Source organism: Anser anser (genome assembly GCF_964211835.1).
Source record: "Anser anser genome assembly, chromosome: 1".
NCBI lineage: Eukaryota > Metazoa > Chordata > Aves > Anseriformes > Anatidae > Anser > Anser anser.
In genome coordinates, this window is record NC_139720.1 from 173,102,733 (window position 1) to 173,126,872 (window position 24,140).

The window sequence follows — 24,140 nt, forward strand, 5'->3', positions numbered from 1 at the left end:
AAAAGTATGTATTATCTGTTTTTAAATAAATGTCATAAAAGTTATTCTCTTAGCTCACTGTACTGTATATACATCATAGTTTTGCATGCAATTTTATATCTCCATTTTCATAAACAGCACATTCAAAACCAGACATTAAGAACATATTTGAACTCAAATTAATTTTAACATAATAAAGAACTATACATATATGAGTTAAGTGATTTTTTAATCTAAAGAAGCAGAAATGTTTTTCACTGCTGTCACCACTGCTTATCCAACCAATAAATGGTTTGGAAAGAAGAGAAAAGTAGTTTTTCCTCAGGGGAAAAAAAAAAAAAAGATACACCCTTAATTTGAACATCCAAGTTCTACACCATAGAGATAGTGTTCGTAGAGATAGGTCGTACCCTCTGTAGTCATAGTAGGTAAAACAACAACAACAACAACAAAAAAAAACAAATAAAAAAAAAAAACACCACTGATCTTATGATCTTATACTTATTGCTGTCTAGCTTTTTCTTTCTTTCTTTCTTTCTTTTTTTTTTTTTTCCTATAAATAATAAGCTAAAGGTAAGTTTTCTGGGATGTCCAATTTCAACTTCAACATCTGACATTAGTTTTCAAGACTGGAATACATTGACCACCATTCTCTAAAATTTAATGGTTGTATATGAGTACTGTCAAAGAGCTCAGCTGAAGGAAAATTTAACTTCAGTGGATTACATGATTAGATTACAGTTCTATAGCAGACCCCCCCCCCAAGTTCACTGAAAGAAGGCTAGAAAACCATGTCACCCTCTCTCTCCTTTCCTTCTTTCAGATTTTTTTTTCCCATTTATTTTATTAAGAGGTCAGCTCATTAGAGAAAGTACACGTGTTCCTAGCTTGCTTGTCTGAAAGAGTTAAACCTTTACAGTGTCAGAGCAAAGATTTCTGAGAACTCAATGAACTTGTATTAGTTTTGACAAAATCAGTAGACACATGGTCACAGAATGAATAAATTCGTTTAGAAAATCCGTGATTTGCTGTAAAAAACAAGCAAACAGAAGACTGACAGCTTGCAAACTTTTTTTCACAAGATTAAAAAAAAATTCTTATTCTTGACATTTCACAGTCTTTTGAAACAGTGATTCACTGTGATGTCAAAATTGAAAATGTAAATTTTAACACAAAATGGCTATTTGCACTTTTTATTCTGTATTAGTAAATTTGATTTTAAGAAAACATTAGAAAAACAATCCAGTTATCAATAAAATTACATCATGTGGATGCACACTTAGAACACGTTGGCAGAGGGTTATCCTTTAATAGATTCAACTGCCTAAAAAATTGCACACCTTACAATTGTCTGATGAAACGGAAATGCATAGACACCTCCACAAGCCACTTAATCTCACCCATTTGAGATATATCTGTATTTAAATACAAACATATCATAAACATAGTTTATTTTTGGATAATTATTTTTAACAATGTATATCAGCTACCTTGAACTAGGTTTAGCTGAAAACGGCCACTTAATATTAAATAATGAATGTTAGCTGAAATTCATGGTGTCCCAAAAGTTTTACATTGTTTAACTTCTAGTAGGAGCTCATAGAAAATATTGTCACTCGTTCAAAGTACAAGAATGGAAAGCAAGTTCTCCACAGTGTAATTAATCCTAGGGTCAGTGACATTTGGTTGTAGCATTTAATTAGTTCCACAAAATATTCATCAATCTCTATACTGAAATGCAACATAAAATCTGAAGTTCTCAATGGATTCCTGACTGATGGTGATGACTCTGAAAGATTTCCTCTGACCAGACTCAAACCACCACTATATGGCAGGAAGAAAACAAAGCAAAAAAAACACAGATTTGCTTTCATTTTAATAACCTGATAATACCTCTAAAGTTCATCACAGGTAATTTCAATATCCAGCTACACCATATTAGTTCATTAATTACCCCCCAAATTGATGAAATTTCTCTTTTATAGTAGGAAATGATACAGTGCAGAAACAAAGGACGGAGTAGATTTTTACTCTAATTGAATACCATGTTATGCTACTTTCCATCACAAATAGATTTTTGTGTTTGTCATTTCAAGTTTACTGAATCCCTTGTTTTGTGAGATGCTGGGCCAAGATAAACAGTGTTTATTTTCCTAATCAAAAGAAAAGTTGTTAAAAAAATGTCCAACAAAAAACATTTGGCTAGCTGAGTGTTAAAATAATACTGACTGATCCTTTTTCCTTCCTTTTACAGAATCCAAAACTGTCACTAAAGTAGTTTTTTTTTCTTTTTTCTGGATAATCAGATGCAAATATAGATCTCCAGGATTTTGTATAATATAAAATCTTTTGCTCATTTGTAGAATGTGTTCTATCTATCTGTGCACCTACCTATCCAAATGCTTTCAGATATATATATATGTATGTATATATATATATATATATATACACAGACCTGCGGTGCAGACACAGATATATTTTCTCTGAATGTGAAGTATTTTGTCAAGTGTATTTTAGGCCAGATTTTTGACTGAAGTTGTAAAGGAAAGCTAACTAGAATTAGAAAAATATTTTCTTTTTGGAAATATATATGAAAACATAAACCTTAAATAAATTCTAGTTATACTGTTTATGGTTTAAAAGGATTTGTAGGATATTCTTGCTTTTGTTCACTTGCTTATGAGGAACATGTATTATCCATGAGCAACTTATGTGAATTATGGGTGATGTCATTGTCACAGTTACATTAATGCTACACCTGTTAAACCTGTTAGGATAACAGGTGCAGAATGGGGACTGGGAGAACACAGGAAATGTTTTCCTTGCATGTACACAGCAGTTGCTATTAATGCAAGTTTAAAATTGCCAGGCATAAGTCATATACAAACAAGTATTCAATATTTTCAAATTCATAAGGAGCAAAAGACATTTTTCTTTGCTCCACTTGCAGTTTGGACTGTCTCTAATTTCTTTTCCTAACCAACACCCTAAAATATGACCTTATTATTTTTAAAATTGGAGGTAAAATTGTGTCTAATGGTAGCCCATGAAACGTTCTGAACATTAAGCTGACAAAAATTACACAAAAGACTATCCACAGAGAATGGCCTTTTCACTTTTTTTTTTTTTATACATCACCATTGTTACAGGAGAAACAATAACAGAATATTCTTATATGTAGAAGTCCCAGATGTACAATAAAGATGCTTGTAGAAAATATTTATAAGATTGGGATTTTTCTGTGGGTAACAACTGGGACTTTTTTTCCCCAAAAGGGATAAAAAAAAAAAAAAAAATCTGTCTCCAATAATATTCACAATGGATCTTCAAGTTCAGTTTGCTTTAAGTGTTTAAAAATAGATATCAATTAAATTTGTTGCAATAATTTGTTGAATTTTAGTTTCAAAAGTAACTCATGACAGTGTAAAGACTTTGTGTTATACCATGAATTTTCTAGTACTCTAAATAAATAAATAATAATAATAAAAATACATCTGCAAGGATATCTTTAGCTCAGAGGATTTGTAAATTATAAACCTGTGAAATTAGGAATTTAGAAAAGAAACACTTACTGACCCTTAACTACAAAGGTATCTACGTCTTTTATTACATTCACTGTTGGCATTATGGGCTCTGAAACTATTGAGAAAAGGATTATGACAATAGTTTGGCTTAGGATTAGATTTTGAAGTGATTTACTAGCATTATCTTATGGGTTTTGCAACCCCCCAAAAACAAAACAAGTAGTTAATATCAGACTTGGTATTATCCTCAGATTTTAGTATCTTTATTTCTAGGGGAATTTGCTCTAACTAAAATATGTATATATACAACTATTGATTCTATTTTTAGGCATACAAATTTTATTTTGGGTAACCCATGTTTATCTGAGTTATTTGTAAGAAACAATTCTGAGCTTTTTGTTATTCTTTTAATCTGCACTAGTTTTAATTACCTGAGGGGGGGGGGGAAAAAAAAAGAAAGAAACATGGATAGAGGATTTCAGCTACAAATGCTTTTAACTTCCATCTTCCTTCTCTTTCAGGTAAGAATCAGAAGACTTAGACATTATTTGAAAGTTACTAAAAGAAAGTGTCATCAACAGCCTAAGATGCTGAAATAAGAAGTTGTCACTGACATTTTATCTATGAAAAAAAAAAAAGAGAGAGATTTCTAATTTTAGGATGTGGAAGTAAAAATGACAGAAAAACAGGGAGTAGATGTACATTATAAAGGTGTCACTCGTCTTTTGCATCTCCAGCTGCTTTCCTCTTTAGCCTTATTCAAATTTATTGCTGATTTTTTTTTTTTTTTCAGAGCTATAAAATCCTGGAGTATAACACAACCTCACATAATGCTTCCCTCAACTTTTATAGCAGAGGTATGATTTACTATTGCAATAAAACTCTGCTATCAAGTATTTTCTAACTGCTTCTATCTCTTTAGTTTATGAATAAAATGTAAAATGAGATTCCCATCTGAATATATAATTGAAGACAAAGTTACTTATTGCAAAGTACTTTAGGAAGCAAAATAGATTGGGGTGTGTTAGTTTAACACTGACATTAAAATGTCTCATGATGTATAATTCATATCTTTGATATCACACAACCTCAGAATTTAAGACCGGTAAAAGTCATGTGACTTTGACTCTGTAATTGCAGTTTGTTTGTTTATTTGTTTATTTATTTATTTACCAAGAATTACAATTCTAAATGCTAGAATTCTGAGGTGTTTTTTTTTTTTTTTTCAAGGAAAAGGCATTTTATTTATACAAAACATTGTTATGCATCAACAAACAAAATAAATTTTGCACCTGATCAGACTTTCTCCTTCATTTGTGACTTATTATTTTTGCAATATATATATATATTTTTTTCAACTGTGAATGTAAAAAGGAAGTATAAAATTAGGACAGAATAACAAAATAAGGAACAATACTTCATATTTCCTCCAGATGTGAGCTCCACATCTTAGAAGCTTAGGCATCCATTAAGCATTCACTGTGGCTTAAAAGGAAGTTTGGTTTATAAAAAAAATCACTGAGTTTTTTTTTTTTTTTTTTTTTTTAACACTTGTCTGTATGGTGGAGTTGCAGTTTAGTGTAAAAGAACAGCTTGTAGTCTTAAATGTGTGGCTAGCAGAAACTGTCAGATGCACAGTATGGTTATAGAGAATGGAGTATGTTCTAACTTCAGTGTGCAGGGATTTCTGCATGAAACCAACCTAGGCATGAATTGAGATGGTAGCATACCCTGCTGAGTTGACTTTTGTGCTTTTATTGCAGTGCTCATACCAGACTTACATAGTGTTTCTCTGCTGGTTTCTCTTCTCAGATGAACAGTGGGATCTGCACTTACTATTTACTACCAATTCTTTCTCATGTTTGCTGCCTTGTCAGATTTATTTGAAAGAAATTTTGGAGCAGTGGAAAAATAATGTTATAAGAAGGCTGCCATTTATAGGAAGTGTTTATTATTAGAGCTCTTTGAATGCATTTTATTTATTTTATTTATTTATTTTTTTCAAGAAAGATCTCAAGCTTTTGAAATGTCTTCCTAGTGAATTGCGACTAAATCTGAAAATTCATATGAAGAGTTTTAACAATAATAATAATTTCAGATTAATATTATTTAAATTCTATTTTGCAATGTAATACACAGAATAAGATAAATAGAAAATAGAACAGGATGACCTGTAATGGCTGCCTGTGACAGCATGGTTTTGGATTTGCTACCCTAGTAGATCTCTTTCAATTCTATGAATGGTAATTTCAGAAGAAAGGATTAAAGACAGTCCACATCAGCTTTTTGCTTCCTTGAAACAAAATTTCAGCAAAATTGTCACAGTCTGTGAACTGTTTCGCTGTTACAGTAGAAAATGCTTCCAACATTTTCTTTTCTTCAAAATACTCTACATATTTAATACAGCTTATAAAAATAGTTTGTACAAGTAATTACACTGTAATTTTGTAAGCATTATGTGTATAGAGTAACACTTTCAGTTTGTGTGGGCTTTTTTCATCAGCATTAATTACTAGAATATGAAACTGCTGCTAAAGTTGAATGGCTCTTATTTTATCTCAGTAATCCTATAGCAATCCTCTGGCTGTGTGTTTCTTTCCCTTACTATGGGGTTTTAATTCTGATTGAATGAATGGACCATCTTATTCATGGTAGCAGTTATTGGTGAATTGTGACAGTAGCAGACAGAAAAATGCAGGGTGCAGAACCCGAAGGCTGTGAACATACTGCCCCTTCTTCCACACAAAGCTTTACTGGCATAACTAGGGTTTGAATTAAGAAATGTGATAGTAAACTGTCATGCTAGTGGACTGTGACACAGAATTTTCCTAACTAAGCGTAACTTTGGGAACGACAAAATGTACATGGCTGTACTTATTAAGTCTCTCTCACAAACGGAGTAAAATAATAATAAGCTTTTAGGGAGGAAATTTTAAGTACAATTATTCTAGAAAATGACAATCTGGGGCATACAAATGGGAAGAGGCTTGTTTGAAGTCAACAGACAGGTCACTGGCAAAGCGGAGTATAAAATTAATGTTTCTCAACTCTTAGCCACCACAGCAAATGCCTTCTTAACACCAGGCAAGGTGTATATAAATCACTTATCTCATTTAATCAATTGCTTGCCATTGCAGAGGAGTTCGGATTGGTAGCATCTGTTTTTCTCATTTTCTGTCTGCCTTTGGCAAAAAGCAGAGTTTTGTGAGAACTGAACTGCTAACTAAAGTCTTTGGGCTTAATTTAGGAACTTGTGGGTGAAGCTTAATGGTTTATGATATATGGGAGGTCAGAGCAGATGATCTGATAGCCCCCTCTCACCTTAAACCATATGAAACTATGTAGGCTCCTGGAATATGATAAAGCTAATACCAGTATCACAGATCACAGTGACAAATTCTGAGCTAAACCTTCTGCTTTGCTGCAGTCTGAGAACAAGACTATGAGCATCCCAGTGCTGTGAAGGGACTCAGCCTGCCACTGATTTCTGTCTTTATAAGTGCACCAGAGTGCAGATACAGAAAGTTTATCCTTCTCCAGCTAAGGAACCTGAAATAGCTGCACTTAATATAATGGACAGCATATTTTATAAAAAAAAAAAAAAGAAAAAAGTCAAAATGTAAACTCATACTTGAAAGAAGTATGCTAAACAGTAAATGTAAACTCATACTTGAAAGAAGTATGCTAAACAGTACATTTGAGGGTGTGGTGGGCCTACATGAAAATCTCAAATTTTTTCTTCTCAGCAATGAGATCTGTTATATATTGAGTACATTGTTTCTCTTTCAGAGTCTTTTGGTTTAGCTATGAACACTGTGAACAGGTTATGTTCTTTTTTTCTCTTAAAAAGGTTATTACTGTGTCTCAAGTCTCAAAGGACTATGTCCTTTATGGCCACTGAGTTGAGGAAATCCTGTAAACCAGAATATAAGTGAGTTTCTAAAAAAGAATCTGAACCTCTTTTCATATTACCCTGCGCTCTATATGTACCAGTAAAAAATGCTGCTTGAGAAAAGGGTTGAATCTCCTTGATGAGAGGTTGAGCAGTATGTTTTATTCACTGTAGTCTGGAAGTGGAGGGTCCATTGAAATTTTCTGGAAAACTACTGAGGAATAGAAGCTAATTAGAAAATGCTTCAGAGGTGGAATAATTTTGATTGCATGGAAATGTCTGCTTTCTGTATACATATTCCAAATACCACTCTCAGATGTATAGAGGCAAGATGAAGATAAATGAAAACCAGATCTAGCTCCTGAGATATGTACAGAGGCTGCATTTCACTCCAGCTGTTGTCATACTTTTCTCCATGCCTTCTACGTCACTGAGCAGTATGACTGCTTCTGCTATTGCTTTGAAGGTTTGCTCAGCAGGTAGGCCTTATGATGTAGGATGCTGTACTGCTAGCTCTCCTGCCCTTATGCAGTAAGAAGGGCCTAATGCCTTTTGAAGATCAACAAGTGTGCATTTAGGGGAGAAGAATTTTGTGGATAAGCATTATTTTCCTTCTCTTTTTAAATAAAATCTTTATATACTATCATTAAAACATAGGTAGGAATAGTTGGCTGATCTTTGTGACATGATTCTGAATGGAAATAAATAAAACAAGACTTTTTTATATATAAATATAAAATGTAAGGAAGAGGTGTTGTTATAAGCAAAGTATGAGGTTAAAATATGTGGCTTTTACTTATGCAAGCCTAGCTGACAAATGTCTTTTTAAATGTCGTAAAGAAAGAGTTCTTAAGGTTTAGGCAGGATCTGGATATAAGGACATAGATAGAGGAATCTAAAGAAAAAACATTACTTAAATATCATTATTGTAATTGACACAATTAAAATAAAGAAAACAACAACAGAAAGATGCAAAACAACAAGCAACTGGCAAGTTCATTTCTTAACATCCCCTTCTTCCCCAAAAAATAAGTTCAAACATGTAAATCCAAATTCTACATCCACAAAATTCTTCCGGTGGAGATTATAATTTAGTTCTTAAGAACTAAAGATTAAAAAAGAATGTTGTCCTAGCCAAAATAAAGTCAAGGAAGGAAATCCAAGACAAATTTATGTTATGAAACACAGGTGTATATCTTTCAAGAATGCAAAACTTTCCTTGAACACCCATATTTAGGCTGTGAGTGGCAAAAGTTGGAGAATACACACATACTTTGTTACACATAGGAATTTCTATAAGTCCTGATTCAATATCCTACAGCCTCCTCCTTTTCAGTTGTGGTGCAGATGATCTGTATCATTTGTGATGTCATTGTTACTGTGCAAGTCTTGAAATTTGGCTGGAGGTGCTAATGCACCTTCTGGCTATATTTGAAACAGTACAATGAAATTGACTTCTATGGTATAAAAATGCTCACTGTATAATCATGTGGGACTATTACAAATGTTTGATTAAAAAAAAAAAAAAGACATTGCTGTGAAAGATTCCCCACACCCCTCCATGCAATACAATATCATCCATATTTGTCGCTATCTTAAATAAAATTTCACATAAAAATTGAATAGGAAAAAAAAAAAAGATCAACACATTTTTACCTACACATAATGCTGGTTTCTATTTATATAAGTGCATCAGAGTGCAGATACAGAAAGTTTATCCTTCTCCAGCTAAAGAGAATGAATATTGTTGAAGGACACATTTTTGCATTTTAGCTCTATTGAATATTAAGCATGGCCTAGTACATTTTAGGATTACCCTGGCAATGTCATGCATGCTATGCCCCTCCCTAACACCATCAATGCAGTAAGTCAGTTTTACCATGAATTTGCAGAACTTATTCAACCTGGCACACTACCTTTTAGATTCCAGGAAAAGTGACTTTCCTGTCAGTGATTTTGACGATGAGAGGTTTTTCTCACTCTTTGTATTAAACAGGCATCAGGCTAAAAAATCTCTTCTCAGCTATGTGGTTGGGATTCACTTTTTATACCAGCTTTAGGTCATTTAAGTGTCTCTACACTGAACAGATCTGGGGTTGTATGTGACTTTTATATCCAATCCCACATTATGTTTATAAGATTTAAACATCACTGAGTCATTCTATAAGTGTAAATCAGAATTTTCCTGAAGAGTTATCTCTTTGTTCCCCTTAAAAATAATTATACCTTTACTAATAGTCTGTTGCCATTGTCTGCCTAGATACTAGGGCTCCTTCTGATGACTGCTGACTGCAAATAAATAGTTAATCAATATGAAGAAGACACTTGTTTCCAGCTATAGTGGTAGAGTGTGAATCATAGAGTATAACTTTTTATACACTGAAATTTGTATTTTGTATAAACATGCATATATTGCCATCCACTTGCTATGGATGTAATCTATTATAAGCTTTTGGCTGAACTCACACATGCTGGTAACTGAGCACTTTGAAATGATGGTGAGCTTGGGCACGTAAAATGTAACCTTAGCTTCGAGGAACACAATGATTCTTCATTAGATTTACTTCTGGGCATGATACAGAAACTAACGACCCTGTGTTGATAACAAGAGACAAACCATGTTTTCTATAGACTGTGTTATATTTGTTTTCTGCCTCCTATATTGTTAATCAAGACGTGGAGATGGAGTCTGACAGGGGATAAATGAAGTTCTGGAGTTGTCCTGTTGTTTCCTTGCTAGGGTGAGACACCAGGTAGCAGAGAACAATTGCTCACCCTCCAAGAAGGTCCTCCTGCACATGGGTCTTTCCTGCTTAATACTTGAGACAATATAGTGAGTTGATAAAACAGGTAGTTATTCTTAACAGATGGCTACTGTATACTATCGGTCTTTGAAGAACAAATGATTTTGATTTGCTTACCTACTATCTTACTTTAACTGGATTTTGAATGAGGTCATCCTAATTATGAGTAATTTCACAGATAAGTGACTTTATTCTATCAGTAAGAGTGATACTAGTCCTCTATAGTCACATCTCTATCTGTTACTGCCAGGAAGTATCCTTTCTTTCTTCCACCCCAATAGTTAAAAGTCTTTCTTTCTAGCTGTTTATTTCAGCACAGTAAATACCAGAATAAAACAGCCTAAGTTAACTACATGTAGGGGAGGAAACAGAGGGGAGAACTGGAGTACATAGGTGAATTTTTCAGCCTTAATCATGTGCAAGAAACATTCTCTTCTCAGTGCTGGATGTCAGGAATTCAATGTCAATTGGTTATACCTTAGTCCTCAGTCTGAAGATGGCATGGAGTAGCATATAGGGGAAAGAACTCTGCTGTCTGGTGTAAAATTAGAAGTTCATGAAAGGTGAGTATACTTTTACAGTTTACCATTAAATTAGATTGCATTTACTGGTGGGTAAAATGTTGTGAACTAATTTCACCAGTTCATTTCAGACCTTTTCATTTAAACTGACAGAAGCAAATTATGGTGCTATAGCTCATTCATCCATGATTTCACGCTCCTGAACCCTAGGAAACAAGAGGCAAATCTCAACAGGTTCCTCCACGGTGAAACATTTTTAATTAGTAAATAATTCTGAAGCTGCACATTCAAAACAATCCTCACTAAGCAAGCCATATTGTCACTTCCAATCACAGCACTTTCAGATTTCTCAATGACTGTGTGCATAGGTCCACTTTTCACAGTGTCTTTCTTTCCAAAGAGAGGAGAGAGTTAGTCCTGAACACTGTTGTTTCTTGCCAGTTAGACTAGCATACAAATTGAGCCAAGTATGCCTTTGTGGAAACATTTCAGTCTGCAATCCGTGACGCTTATAAATAAAAACTAAACTGTGAGTGTTGAAAAATGTGAGGGAATGTCAAATAAATATGCATTTGATTTAATGGAAGTATTGTCAAAAATAATGTTTTCCGGTGATGGCTTTAGCAGACAGAGTAAAAAACAAAAACTTGAATATATTTAGTAATGTCATTTTGTCCTGGGCTAGGATAAAGAGGATATAAATAAAACAAACAGGAGAAAACTGAACCACATTTCTGAAAGATTTAAAGACTTGGCAAAGATGAAAAAGTTTTTTTTTTTTTTTTTAAGTTGTATGTAAAGCATAGATTTTGTTTCTAATTAATTTGATATTCTTCCCTTGGCAGAACTATATCTCATACTTCTAGTGTGAATGTCTTGGCAAGACATCCTCTTTCCCTACCTGTTTCCAAGTTGCAGTGGTATATCCACTAAGAACAAAGAATGCTTCATCATCATTTTAATGTTGCAGAATCCAGCATCTAGAAGCCAGTATTCATGCTATTACTGGAAACTCAATTCAGCCCCACTATGTGTAGGAATTACAATACAGTTTTTAATTACCTAATCATATATTGATCATTGTTTCCAGAGAATCATGATTGTATTCAGTGCACAAAATAGTCAGTCCAAGTTAATGAGCTAACCTCAATATTTGTTCTTCTCCTTGTTCACTATAAGTTGATGTTATTTGTTGCAGTGTTCATATCCTGTTCTGAAGACAGAACTATTAGTTTTCTAATAGAATTTGCTATGACATTTATCACTACTGTATCTGAATGCTTCACAAATATTAATACATTTATTCTTCAGTCCAGAATCAAAAGGATATTGGCATCCTCTGCACCTTTGGAGAAATAGGGCATAAGCCACTGTTATATACTCAATCTCAACTTTTGGACCATAAATAAACCATTCAGGAAATAAAGAACAGAAACTAAAGGTGAAATTACCTAACTTCAGTATTATTTCATGTTACTTTAGAGGAAGTCACGTAGACATTGTTTTTAGTCAATGGAAAGCAAATGGCAGTGACAGGATGTGATTCAGGCTATCATAAAGATGATATCTTACAAAGAACATCTTTGGCAAATGCCCATTTCTCTCCACTGACTTGAGAAGTAACCTGTTCTTGTCATGCTAACTGGTCATTTGTACAAAGTTTATCAACTTTCCTAGTATCATATAAACATTTTGTATGGCGAAGGCAGAGACAAAATCTAATTCAGAGTAGGATTCATTCATCACTCTTTGCCAGAGGACTATTTTGTATCACTTGTCTATCCCTATATCTCAATACCTAAATTTGAAACAAGTGATCCATTTCTGCTCACAACGGTACCATTAACTACTCAGTCTTGGTTCATTCCCAGAAGAGGTTTGTCCAATCACCAGTTAGACAATCAGGGGTCATTTTCTCTTCAAATTTTTCTTTTTCTCAATTGTCTTCTCTACCCCGTTATTAGTCCTATATCTGTGCAGGCCTGCTAGAAGCTTTTCTCTCAATTTCTTTTAAAATCTCCTTTCTTTCATCACCTTCCTCTTCTTCCATTGGTAAATAGGAATGAATATCTGTTTTTATTTGTCCTTGGCTTGTCATACTGTCTTGATCTTATCCACTATCTTTGTGTTGCCTTTCATTTCATTCTTTCCTACCTACAAATTTCAGATTGTTTCCCTGGCCACGGTCATCTTCTTTCTGTCCAGTTTCAGGCCTCTCTCCTTTATTTATTTATTTATTTTTAAAAATTTATATCTACATTCAACTTCATTGCCAGTTACCTGGCCACAGTGTACATCCCTTGCATCCTCTGCAGAAATCTAGATTATGGATTATGTTCTGATGGCAGTCTAATTATTACTTCTTCCATCTTGCTCCAAATGGGAAAAGAAAGTGATATTGCTCTATGGATGACAGTATTCTGGAACAATGTAATGCACTAAAGCAGACATTCAGGCTTTTTTTTCCTGGATTTTTATTGTTAAATGGAGAGTAATCAAGGAATGAAACAAACAAACAAAAAAAAAAGCACAAACAAAACAACAACCACAACAATAACTTCTAAAGGCATTATGAAGTCTGGCTGAAATGAGTAGCTAGCTTGCTAATATATCTCCACCAAATCACATGTGCTGCAATTTACAGAAATGAAACATTCCTATAGTGTTTACTTTCTTCAGTCTTGCACAGTCTAAACGGCTGCAGAACAACATTAACCTCCTTCTTGTCAGTCTCCTACTGCTCAGAGTGGTTTGAATAGCAGCAGGAAAATATGACAAAAGACTCTTGTCAGTTTTAACTCTGCTGTAGCCTGTCAAATCTTTGGGTTACAGCAGTGGCACTCCAGCTGTCTGTCTGCTGATTTAGAAAGCAAACACTGCATTGCTTTTATTCAGTTTATAGTTTTGAGACCTTCTTTACAGAATTTTCTAAAAGCTTAGATTCTGCAGAAGCTGATAAGGACCTGGAAGGAATGATTATATTCACTAATAACTCAGAGCAAATTTCCAGATTGACAGTAATTTGATTCACCCATATAAGTGGACTGGAATTAAGTATTACATTGCATTTTGATATCCTGATATTTCTTTACGATGAATATCTCAGAGAGTGTAATGAAATTAACCCAAGTACTAGAAACATCACAAGAAAGTGATCCAGCTGAGTACTCAACTGAATGAACGTAGATAGGCAAATGGTCTCTCTTAATATTTGAGTGTGTCTCAGAGGAATTATGTAGGTGAGTATTGGCATGTAGGAAACTAAAGTATAACTTACTTTCAAAATATGATTCTTCTAAGATTTTTAAAATACTTTTTCTGCCTATATATACTTATGGGTTGTGTTGTTGACATCACTTAAAGGACTGCATTCAGTGATGCTTCATGTAAGTATCAGATAGAATCCTCATCTTGAAGTCCTCTATTGCCTGTAGCTTTCTTGTCACTTCAAAACAAAATGGCAAGTGAAGGAAGATCCTTATCCTGTCAAGTTTCACTAATATATTGCAGCTTCTGTTGTGTTCTCCCAAAGTGTCAGAATGCAGTGCTGAATATAGGCACCATTCAAAAATATCAGCTAGTTCACTACTCCCCCCCCCAATCTTTACTTTTAAGCATTTTTGAAATAAGTTGTTTTGTTGTAATTGCTTTGTCCAAGTCCTTTAGGGACAACAATTACAAAGAAACCAAATTGCCCTCTCTCTCCTTGGCCTGGAAAGACCTGAGTATTCTAGCTGTCTCCATAGCCAACTCCACCAGAATTTGAAGAAACACTTCAAAGTTTGATTGTTGGTATCCCAACCCCTGTTAAACTCTGGACAATGGTTTGGGAATTGATTTCAGAGCAATATTTAGAGTCCAAAGGAGCATATCTTTTTAATCTGGCAAAAGCCATCTCAGTAGTATTATTAAGCCACTACAGGAATTTTCAAATGCCATTTTCTTTGTTCTTCTTCCTTCTGGCATCTATGTTGAATTGTTCCCAGATCAGAGAGATGTGAAAGTCCCTTATGATTAAGGGACTCTGTAAGATTGTGTGGGTGGCCCTGTGCCAGACCACTGACTACTTTCATTTCTGTCAAACCCTTCACCTGCAGATGACAGACAGTAGAGTGACTGAGTGATAGCTGTTAGAAGGAAGGTGAAAGACAGGAAAAAAAAAAAATCAGAGTGTTGGCAGATTCACAAATATGTGACTATTCTTCCAGACTTGTCCCAAGGTGAGATAGTGGCCATTGAACTGGGTATTGTTTCACATAATTTCTGTCATTTAGACACCTTGTTTGAAAACAGGAAAACTCTTAGGCATCTCAGGTCATCTGTTAGAATCCATCCTCTCTATTTAGCTCTGCTAGTGTCCAAACTGCTGCAACTTTCTATTTTCAAGCATTTGGAGATCAAGCATCCATACTCTACTAGAGAGTAGATGATGCTATTGATTAAAGCAAATAGGACAATGATTAAATCTTCTGATACCCTACCTCCTCCTGTACTCAGTCAGCTCTAAAAGCATTTGAAATTATGCTTTTGGGTCCCTTTGTTTAGATGTGGGCATCTGTATACTGCAACACTTGATCAAAGTTAATTTATTAATACATTTTGTACTTGGTAGAATTCAGTTGTTTGGGAAAAGGGAAAAACAAAAAAAAGGAATAGCAAAAGTTTAGAACAATGTTTAGATATCTTTATATTCAACAGAGCATATTAGTCAGATTCTAAGGCAGCTTTTACTGTTTTGTCCCAGAAATAGCAAAGAATGGAAGGTGGCATATCAGTCAGATTTTTACCATTTCTTTTAAAAAGTGTTCTTTGTGCAGTGTTTTCAGAGATATCTATGAGGTAAACCTTCTTAAACCCCTTGTGATACCTATTACCTAGCTGTTGTTTTGGTTTTTGTGCGTTTTTTTTTTTTTTTTCTTCCCCCAAGATGGTGTTTACTGGATCATAAGTGAAATTTTTCCTGATTTGCATTAATAATTGTCAGAAGCTTATTATCAATGTAGTTTGATAATAATATTTTCTATTACTAATCTAGATGTTTTGGGGACTTTGGTCAAGATCCTGATATAGAACTGTTATATAAGGTTATATAAACTATTCCTTTGTATAGAATTTTAATTGTATGACAAAATTGTTAGAGTTAGGTACATAGATGATTCAATTAAAGAAAATGGATCAAGCAAACAAAGAAACAAACAAATAAATGTAAAAGCTTGAAGGCAAACATATATGCCTTATGTAAAAGTCACATTTTATTTAAAGGCAATTCTGAAATGAACCTATTTTAATTCTATAGTATGAACCAAGGAAGTGCATTTTTCAGATGGGAGTGCTCACATGAATAGTTCACTCTTTGATCTGAGCTTGCAATTTTCACTTATATAATATCCTTGCAAGTGGATACAGTTTCTTCTTTGATATAATTGGGATCCTATAGATATATGTGTGTAGCCATGTGTTCATCAACACATGGAATTTATAAGTGCACCAAATGATTTGCTGCACAAGCACTTTTGAATTCAGGACACTTTTAAGCATGGAGAATAGATATAATAGATATTAGGGAAAGGAAAAAAATACTTATTTTTACTGGATAGAAAAAAAATATATATATAAAATATATATATATAAATAAATATATAAAATAATATATATTAATAATTATAAAATATATTATATAATTAATTAATATATTAATATATTAATTGATTAATATATTATTAAATATATATTAATTAATATATTAATTAATATATTAATATATTAATTAAAATATATTATATAATAATTATAAAATATAAATATATAAAATATATATATATAAAAAATATATATTTTTTTCCTCCAAAATAAAGCATAAATGTTGAGAATAGCAAATGTTCTAACTGTAATTCCAGAAACATCTCATGGCATTATTTATTTATTTATTTATTTAGCAAAATGCATATGAAAATTTCAACTCCCCAATCTCATTAATTCTGCTCACTAAGATTCTGACTGGCAAGTCTTCTCTAAACTGAGCATTTGTGGTTTTGCTGTTCATATTTCTTAATTATTTTGGTCAAAAAAACTCTCTCTGTGCTCATTTGCTGCAATTAATTTCACTCAATTATGATTGGACACCAAGCAAAAGTCTTTTAAGAAAAAATTTTCTATTAGTTTTTGCTTCTTTTACCCTCTAGACTCTTTCACTGGTTTTGCCAATATGTCTGCTTTTTTGGCACACCTGCTTTTGCAGCCTAGATTCTGTTAATTCTTCTCTCAGAATCAATCGTGAGCAGCTTGCAACCAAATGCCTGATTAAAAAGTTAGCAGACCTTGAGTGCAATTACTTCAGCTCTATGGCATTCACGCATTAAACCCAGTGTTAATTGTTTCCCATTTTTGTAACGATCTTTATAATAGGATAAAAACAGAAGAGATCATTTCTTGAAGTTAAAACAGCAGAAAATAAAGACATTTGCTCTGATTAATCGTCTCAATATGAAATTAAACACATTCACATATAAACATAGAGGGTCTTTGTGCTAGATGCCAATTAAATTGGCATTGGTACCATTTGAAACATTTATTCTGGAAACTGGCACAACACATGTTTTTCATGTTTGAGTTTAGACAGAAAACAGGATTGAATAAAGAAGATTTTGTGTTGCTTGTTCAGAGGAGACCCACACCATTATTAATAAACAAAATGTTAAAAATAGTAATATGTATATTACAAATTACAAATTATATATTATAACTATTATTTCTGTGAGCAATATTTCTATTATTATATAAATATTATCATAGATAATGCCTATTAATATAGATATCAAATAATTTATATATCATGGAGTGTGTATAAATATCTAGAGGTGAAGGAATATATGTAATCACTGTTTATTATTGTTTTAAAAATCAAAGTACAAAGAGGAATACCTTAAAGTAAAATTTGTCATATAAGTGGAATTAGGAGATTAAATTAAAATGTAATAGGTTGTGAAAAAAATTCAGAGAAATATCTGTTGTGTTTTTTATTTTATGTTGTTTTTGTTTTTTTTTTTGTTTTTGTTTTTGAGAAGGAAAATATCCCCAGATACAACCATAAAGCATAATGATTTAGATCCATCAAGCAGTACACATAGCAGTACACGTAGTAATCATATGGAGCTGTTACACACAGTAGTCATATGGAGCTGTTACTGCTACCTTTATTTCCCCATGGCTCTCGTCTTTACTTCATCCAGTCTTCAATCAGATTGTAAATTTTGTGGGCGAACAGCATACTTTTCTGTGTTGTTTGAGTATTACTTCTCACAGTGCCACTCTTCTATTTTCTCCCCTACCCTTCCCCTGCTCTGTGTAAAGCCTTTCACAATTAAGTAGATAGAAATTATAAACACATTTCTTCTACCTCAAATTATACAATAATAAAATATTTATTCTTTGGATAGCATTTGCTATGAGACCTCTTAAATTAATTTGCAAATATCACGTTAGCTTTTTTTAGGAATCGTGCCTAGATGAAAAAAAAAAAGACAATATTTCCCAGTCATTATTAAGCAAAAATATTGAGTGCTTCACGTCACTGGTATCTGAGGGCAGCTGGCCCCTGGTACTCAGCACCTGGAAAAGAGACTCCAGCTATATGATTCTGAATCTAATAAGAAACTTTCCATTGATTACAGTGACTCACACCGTAAGTAATAACTCATGAAATCTGTCACAAAGTCCATCTTCTAACTCCATGTCCTGTACTTTATCCACATGATTGTCCTCCATACCCTAGTTTGGAATGGCTGCTTATATCCTCTCACACATTGGCTTATCTGTCATTTTCTGTTTAGTTTAAAAACTCAGTATCATAAATTCTTTAAAATGTTACTAGTATGACCTGGCCCCTGATTTTAATTGTTAAGATTCAGGCTAGCATTCCAGATGGTCCTCTTTACAAGGGCTGACAAACTGGACCTGGTTGATGTTTAGCCATTTCTAAGAAAAGTGCCAGCTGTTAGTCATTTTTCTTGTTACTGAATATAATTCAAGATGATACCAATAGGCGAAGTCCTAAGGGATATTTGGAATTATTGTTGTGGTGAATATCTGAAGCCAGTGTTATTGAGTTAGCAGTTTCTTCTTATGAAATGAAAAAAAAAAAAAAAAAAAAAAGATGACTCAAGAAATTAGAGCACATCTGTCTTTCTTTTCCTTCCATCTGTCAAACCAGGGCATGTACCATATCATTTTATTTATTTATTTTTTATATTGTGGGAAACATTTGGCTTCCTCATTATTAATTTAACTATGTACAGTTTGATGTTGAGTTACTTTTGTTAACTTTACTTCTGTTATTGACTGCTATTCAAAATATATTGTCCAGGCTTTCTAGTTTCAATTCTAGACATTTTTAACTGTTTACATTCCTAAGAAATAACAGTTACTAACTTTGCATATCTCAGAGCAAAACCCATACCTACTGGTATTTTGCAAAGTGTATGTGAGGCGTTTCTTTAATTTGTTGTATGTACATGTTTTAGGCTCATGATTGCATTAGATCATTAGATGCAGAATTAATTCTTTAATCATTTAGATTTTATTCATTTCAATAAAGCCAGTTGCAGTAAATATTATCTATGACTATTTCTATGGAAAAGGAAAATTTGTGGTAAGAACTTACACAAATGTAGTTTTAGCTGCATTTTTTCCCTAGTTTCAACTAGGAAATCTTAAAAAAAAAAAAAAAAAAAAAAAGCCTGATACAAAAAAATCACCAATCCACCAATCTACATGCCCTACCTGCTAAATTTTTGATTTCTCTCTTTTTTTTTTTTTTTTTTTGCCATTGTATAATTCAAAATTTGAGGGCATGTTTTTTATATAGTTCATTAATTATCCATAACTATTTGATCACCACTTAGAAAATAGAGTTGTAGGCTACTAAAAGAATACATGTTTAACTGTTGCTAAGAAGTTCAAACACAGAATTCTGCACGCAGACATTTAATGTCTAATATGAGTGATTATTTATACAGTTAAAGCTTGTTTAAGAAGCCATAATCAGATTTAAATTTTTATATCCAAAGAACAACTTAGTAGCACACACTGGAAAAAAAAATAATTAAAAATCCAACACAGCAAGGCAAAAAAGCTGAGTATGTTTGTTGAGTGCCTTCAGTACAAAAGATGATATGTGTGAGTAACACAATTCCAGTCAAAAAAATAGTAAAGTCAGAAACATTCAGAAGGTTTACTGATAGCTGACAATAAAAGCTTGGAATTTTATTGGCTTTAGTGAGAGTGAAGATGTTGATACCCTAATCCCTAATCCCATTGAAATCCCTAATCCCATTGAAATCAGAGGAACATTTTCCAGTGGCTTTACTAGGTTAGGCTTGTGTTTATTACTTTTAAAAACTTAAAATTGAAACTATGTCAGCAAATTTTGTCTCCATTGAAGAGAATTTTCTCAGTCTCCAATTTATTTCAACTGCTCTTTTCACTGCATGTTCATTTTTCTAGTAGCAGTAAAGTAATAATAGCATTCTCTTCCTCTGCCCATTCTTAGACTAAATAAAAAGGTTCCAGTTTCAGATTTTCTCTCAAGTAGGTGTGGCCATTTTTGACCAGTTATCACCCTACCAGCAGTTCCTGTGAAATCTCTCAGACTTTCATATCTGTGATCTGTCAACAGCAAAGGGTAAAAATCGTGGGATTTGGGTGCATTCTTTATGTATCTTGTCAACCTGACTGAGATAAGGTGGCTTCCAAAGGCACTGAGCTCTGTGATGTATTCTGTGCTCTGATAACTAAAATCCCAAAGTACCACGATGCATTTTCTTTCATCTGCCTTAGTAGTACATATCAGAACGGGAACTGATCTGCTAAGTGAGAAACTGATATCAAAACAGTAACGCAGCTCAGTTCAATTTGCCCATAATTAGATACATTTTATTTAATATTTGTTCTAATGAATTCTCACTCAGAAATTTGTTCTATCTGTAGGTAGCTAGTAATAGACCATATAATGAGGTAACAGCAATATTCTTAAACCATTGGCTTAGATTTAGATACAAACTTTTTGGGCTTTATTATTATTATTATTATTTTCTTTCTCTGGAAAACAAAGACATGTATACTTGTGCTTCTATAGTACTCATGTGAAGTGCAATTTTATTCCTATTTGCCTCTGTGTTTTTCATGCTTTTATTTAAAATAATATTGCTGCATATAATTAAATGTAAAACAGAAGGTTTGTGCTTGTCATTTTGCCTGATGAAAAGCTAGCATTTGCAAAATACATGTAAATTATCCTTGAAATGTTAGTAAATGTTGGGCTCAAAAGTCAGTAGTCTTTGTCTATCTGTATTAATAGACATGGTCATGTGCTCTAGGTGGAAAGTATACAAATAAGTCCATCAGTTTAAACTTGATGGGATCAAAGGTGATGACATCCAACAAATTCTGTGAAATGAGAAACTTACTACTACGTAAACTAGAAAGAAAAAAATATGCACAAATCACTGCATGTTTTATACCTAAACTAAATGTTCCACATCCTCTTTTCTCCAATTTTGTGGGTATGTAACATCAGAGAACTCATTGTTAGGCCAAGATCATATGAAGGTCTGTACTTTTGCATAAGTGACTTAGCAAATATTTCCAGTAAAAACTAAGCAGAAGAAATTAGTTATAAACATCAGCTAAAGTAACTTCAAAAATTTTGGCGAAGTTATTCCTTTAGGTCACTAGCAGAAAGAAATTGACTAGTGTGAGTTACTAACTTTAAGCTCAGCTGGCACAAATTAGTTGAGATCATCAACACCAGAACATGAATACAAACTATCAAAGTCATCTTTCAACCTATTCTAAGGGGATCTGTGGTGTTAGCAGCATTTTCTAAAACTGTTCAGATAGTCAGAGTTCTTGTTTTCCCCATAAATTTTAATATGTCAAGATCATGCCGTAGGTAATTTGTGGAAAATATTGAAAATTGGATGAAGTCTAATAATGATTCTTGTCAACTCATTTTTTTTCTACTTGGGGCCAGCGGAAAATACATTTCTTGTACTTATTGTCTTACTGATACAATAAGATGCCAGTGAGAGTACCTGCTCTTTTGGTAACACAGTAGTACTGCTGTCTTTTTTGTGTAGATGATTTCCACATAAACAGACCTTATTTTTCCACCTTTCTTCTTTCATTTTCTTTGTTACTAAAGTTTTATCTTTCTTACACTGCTGAAGTGTATTTTAGAATTTTCTAGAAACTGCTGTGTGAAAACACCTTAATATGATTACTCTTTCATATCTTATTTGGCACTATAATTTCACATACCAAAGATTTGCCTTTTACACTCAATAGTCAGCATGGCACAGGAATGAAATACCCATTATCAAACCGAAAAGGCCCATTCAACCACTGAAAGACCTAATCTTCTCTGTGGATTAAGATTTTCAACCTTTGACATCACAAGCTATTAGCAATCAGATGTACATACGTGTTATATGTGGTGGAGATAGAATTTGTAGCAAGTATTTGTTGCAATGTGTATTGTTCTGTGAAGAGTTTCTGAATAATTTAATTTTCATTTTCTGCAACATGTGTTTACATATGTAAAATGAAAACTCCGAAGCTCTGAGTTTTCAGTTTGGAATAAAATAAAATAAAATAAAACCAAAAAACAAAACAAAACAAAACAAAATAAATAATTTAGAAATCTGTTCTTAAGAAAGTTCTTATAGTTATCCTGTCATAAGTGAAAAAAAAAAAAAGAAGGTTTTCATGGTGCAAATACATTATAGTCCGGCTTCTTTCCTAGTAGGGATGTAGATATGTTTTAACTGTGGAGTTTTAATTAACTTATAGTGTGTGCAATCAATTGGGATAATAATATTAGTTTCAAAATTAAAATATTGTACAAATTGCATCTTTCTCAGGATGTAACAGTGTAACTGTATTATCCTTGACAATCATGCCCACTTTCAGCTTTTCCAATGTGGATCCATTTATCTAATTTGACAGCTATACTGTCCATTGTGTTAATGGATGTACAGCTGCTCTCTAGAATCATAGCATGTAAAAGGTCTTACCCTCAAAGGGCAATGCTGCTTCTATTTCTGCTTTCTGTGCTTGCAGGAGAAGACATGACTGATGACTAAGAATTAATTGTAACCCAGTGAGCTGTCAGTGACAGATACCTGTTACACACACTTGTACTAGTTCATAAGGCAATGTTATAATGTACTATTCCCCCTACAACATCCCTAAATTGAGAGGGATGGAGGATTGAGAGGGAACATCCTTCCTTTTGCTCTTCCAGCCTCCATGCTAATACAGGAATCTATGAGAATTCAAGTTCTTTCTGCACATCCAGGAGAAAAATGATCTTTTTAATTGTATTTTTTCAAGCTCATATAAATACAAGATAGATCAATATCAGGTTGTCTGATTGTTGCACCGATTGCACCAATTGTTTTAGAGTTTTGTTGTTTAAAGACCTTCAAACATGCATTCTCTCTCTCTCTCTCTCTCTCTCATTTAAAACAGTGTTAATATGACTACCTTTAAAGTCCTCTGGCACAAAACCTCCTATTGGACAGTTGGCTATTTGCTGTTAAATTGGTGGTTTTGAAGCATGTTTTTCTTCCTCCTTCATACACAGTTAAAAACAAAGTGGTTGAATCTGGAGGAGGCTAATTATAATGTAGAATCACCTCAGAAAAAATGATTGCTACCTTTACACAAGAGCCATGGACTACTTGATTTCCGAGGTCACATGCTATATTAAAGAGTGCTAATTGGAGAGAATACTAAGCAAGTTTTTATCACATCATTTTTTTTCTTAAAGATCACTTGGAAGTATCCTGCTTCCTGGTACTGCATAAATCCACATCTGTTGTTGTGACTGAAAGTGATAAAAGCATAAATACATAGCACTATTGTAACAGTCATTATCAGCTTTTATAAAGAAGATGCAATATCAAGAATGATTACTGATGTGATACCACATGTATCAACTTAGTCAATACAATAAATAAGCCATAATTGATGGAGTACTTCTGTAACTCATTAAATAGCTATAAATACAATTTATAGCAGTCAGTATTTTTACTACTTTGTCATTCAGGTAAGACGATAACAGTATTTCTTATATATTCCAGAGATGGGATATATGCTCAATTTTTTTTTCCCTCAAATTTGGAACTGTAATTTATAGTTAAAAGAAAGTTCTCACTTTTTTTTTTTTTAACCCTGTTAACATTACTGAAGCCAGATGGGTTTTACAGAATGTAAATCAGGACAAATTCATTATTATAATTAAACTGGTAGAATTTCAGCAACAACTGTTTTTACATTTTAATAGTTCATATACATTATTGATCAATACTTTTATTAATGTAAAACTTCTGAGAGTGTAGAGAAATGCTGGTTATCGTTA

At 33.1% G+C, this 24,140-nt stretch overlaps 1 protein-coding gene across 15 annotated transcripts in view; it reads left to right on the plus strand.

Annotated features, from left to right (window-relative positions):
• Positions 1 to 24,140, plus strand: part of PCDH9 (protocadherin 9) — an 803,467-nt gene that overhangs the window by 407,315 nt on the left and 372,012 nt on the right. For 2 of the 15 annotated variants that reach the window (XR_014578266.1, XR_014578268.1), the window contains exon 3: positions 4,297 to 4,360. The exons of the other annotated variants lie outside the window; for them this stretch is intronic. The gene's annotated coding sequence lies outside the window, so the exon portion shown is untranslated. The remainder of the gene's footprint in view (positions 1 to 4,296; positions 4,361 to 24,140) is intronic. 15 annotated transcript variants of the gene reach the window in all.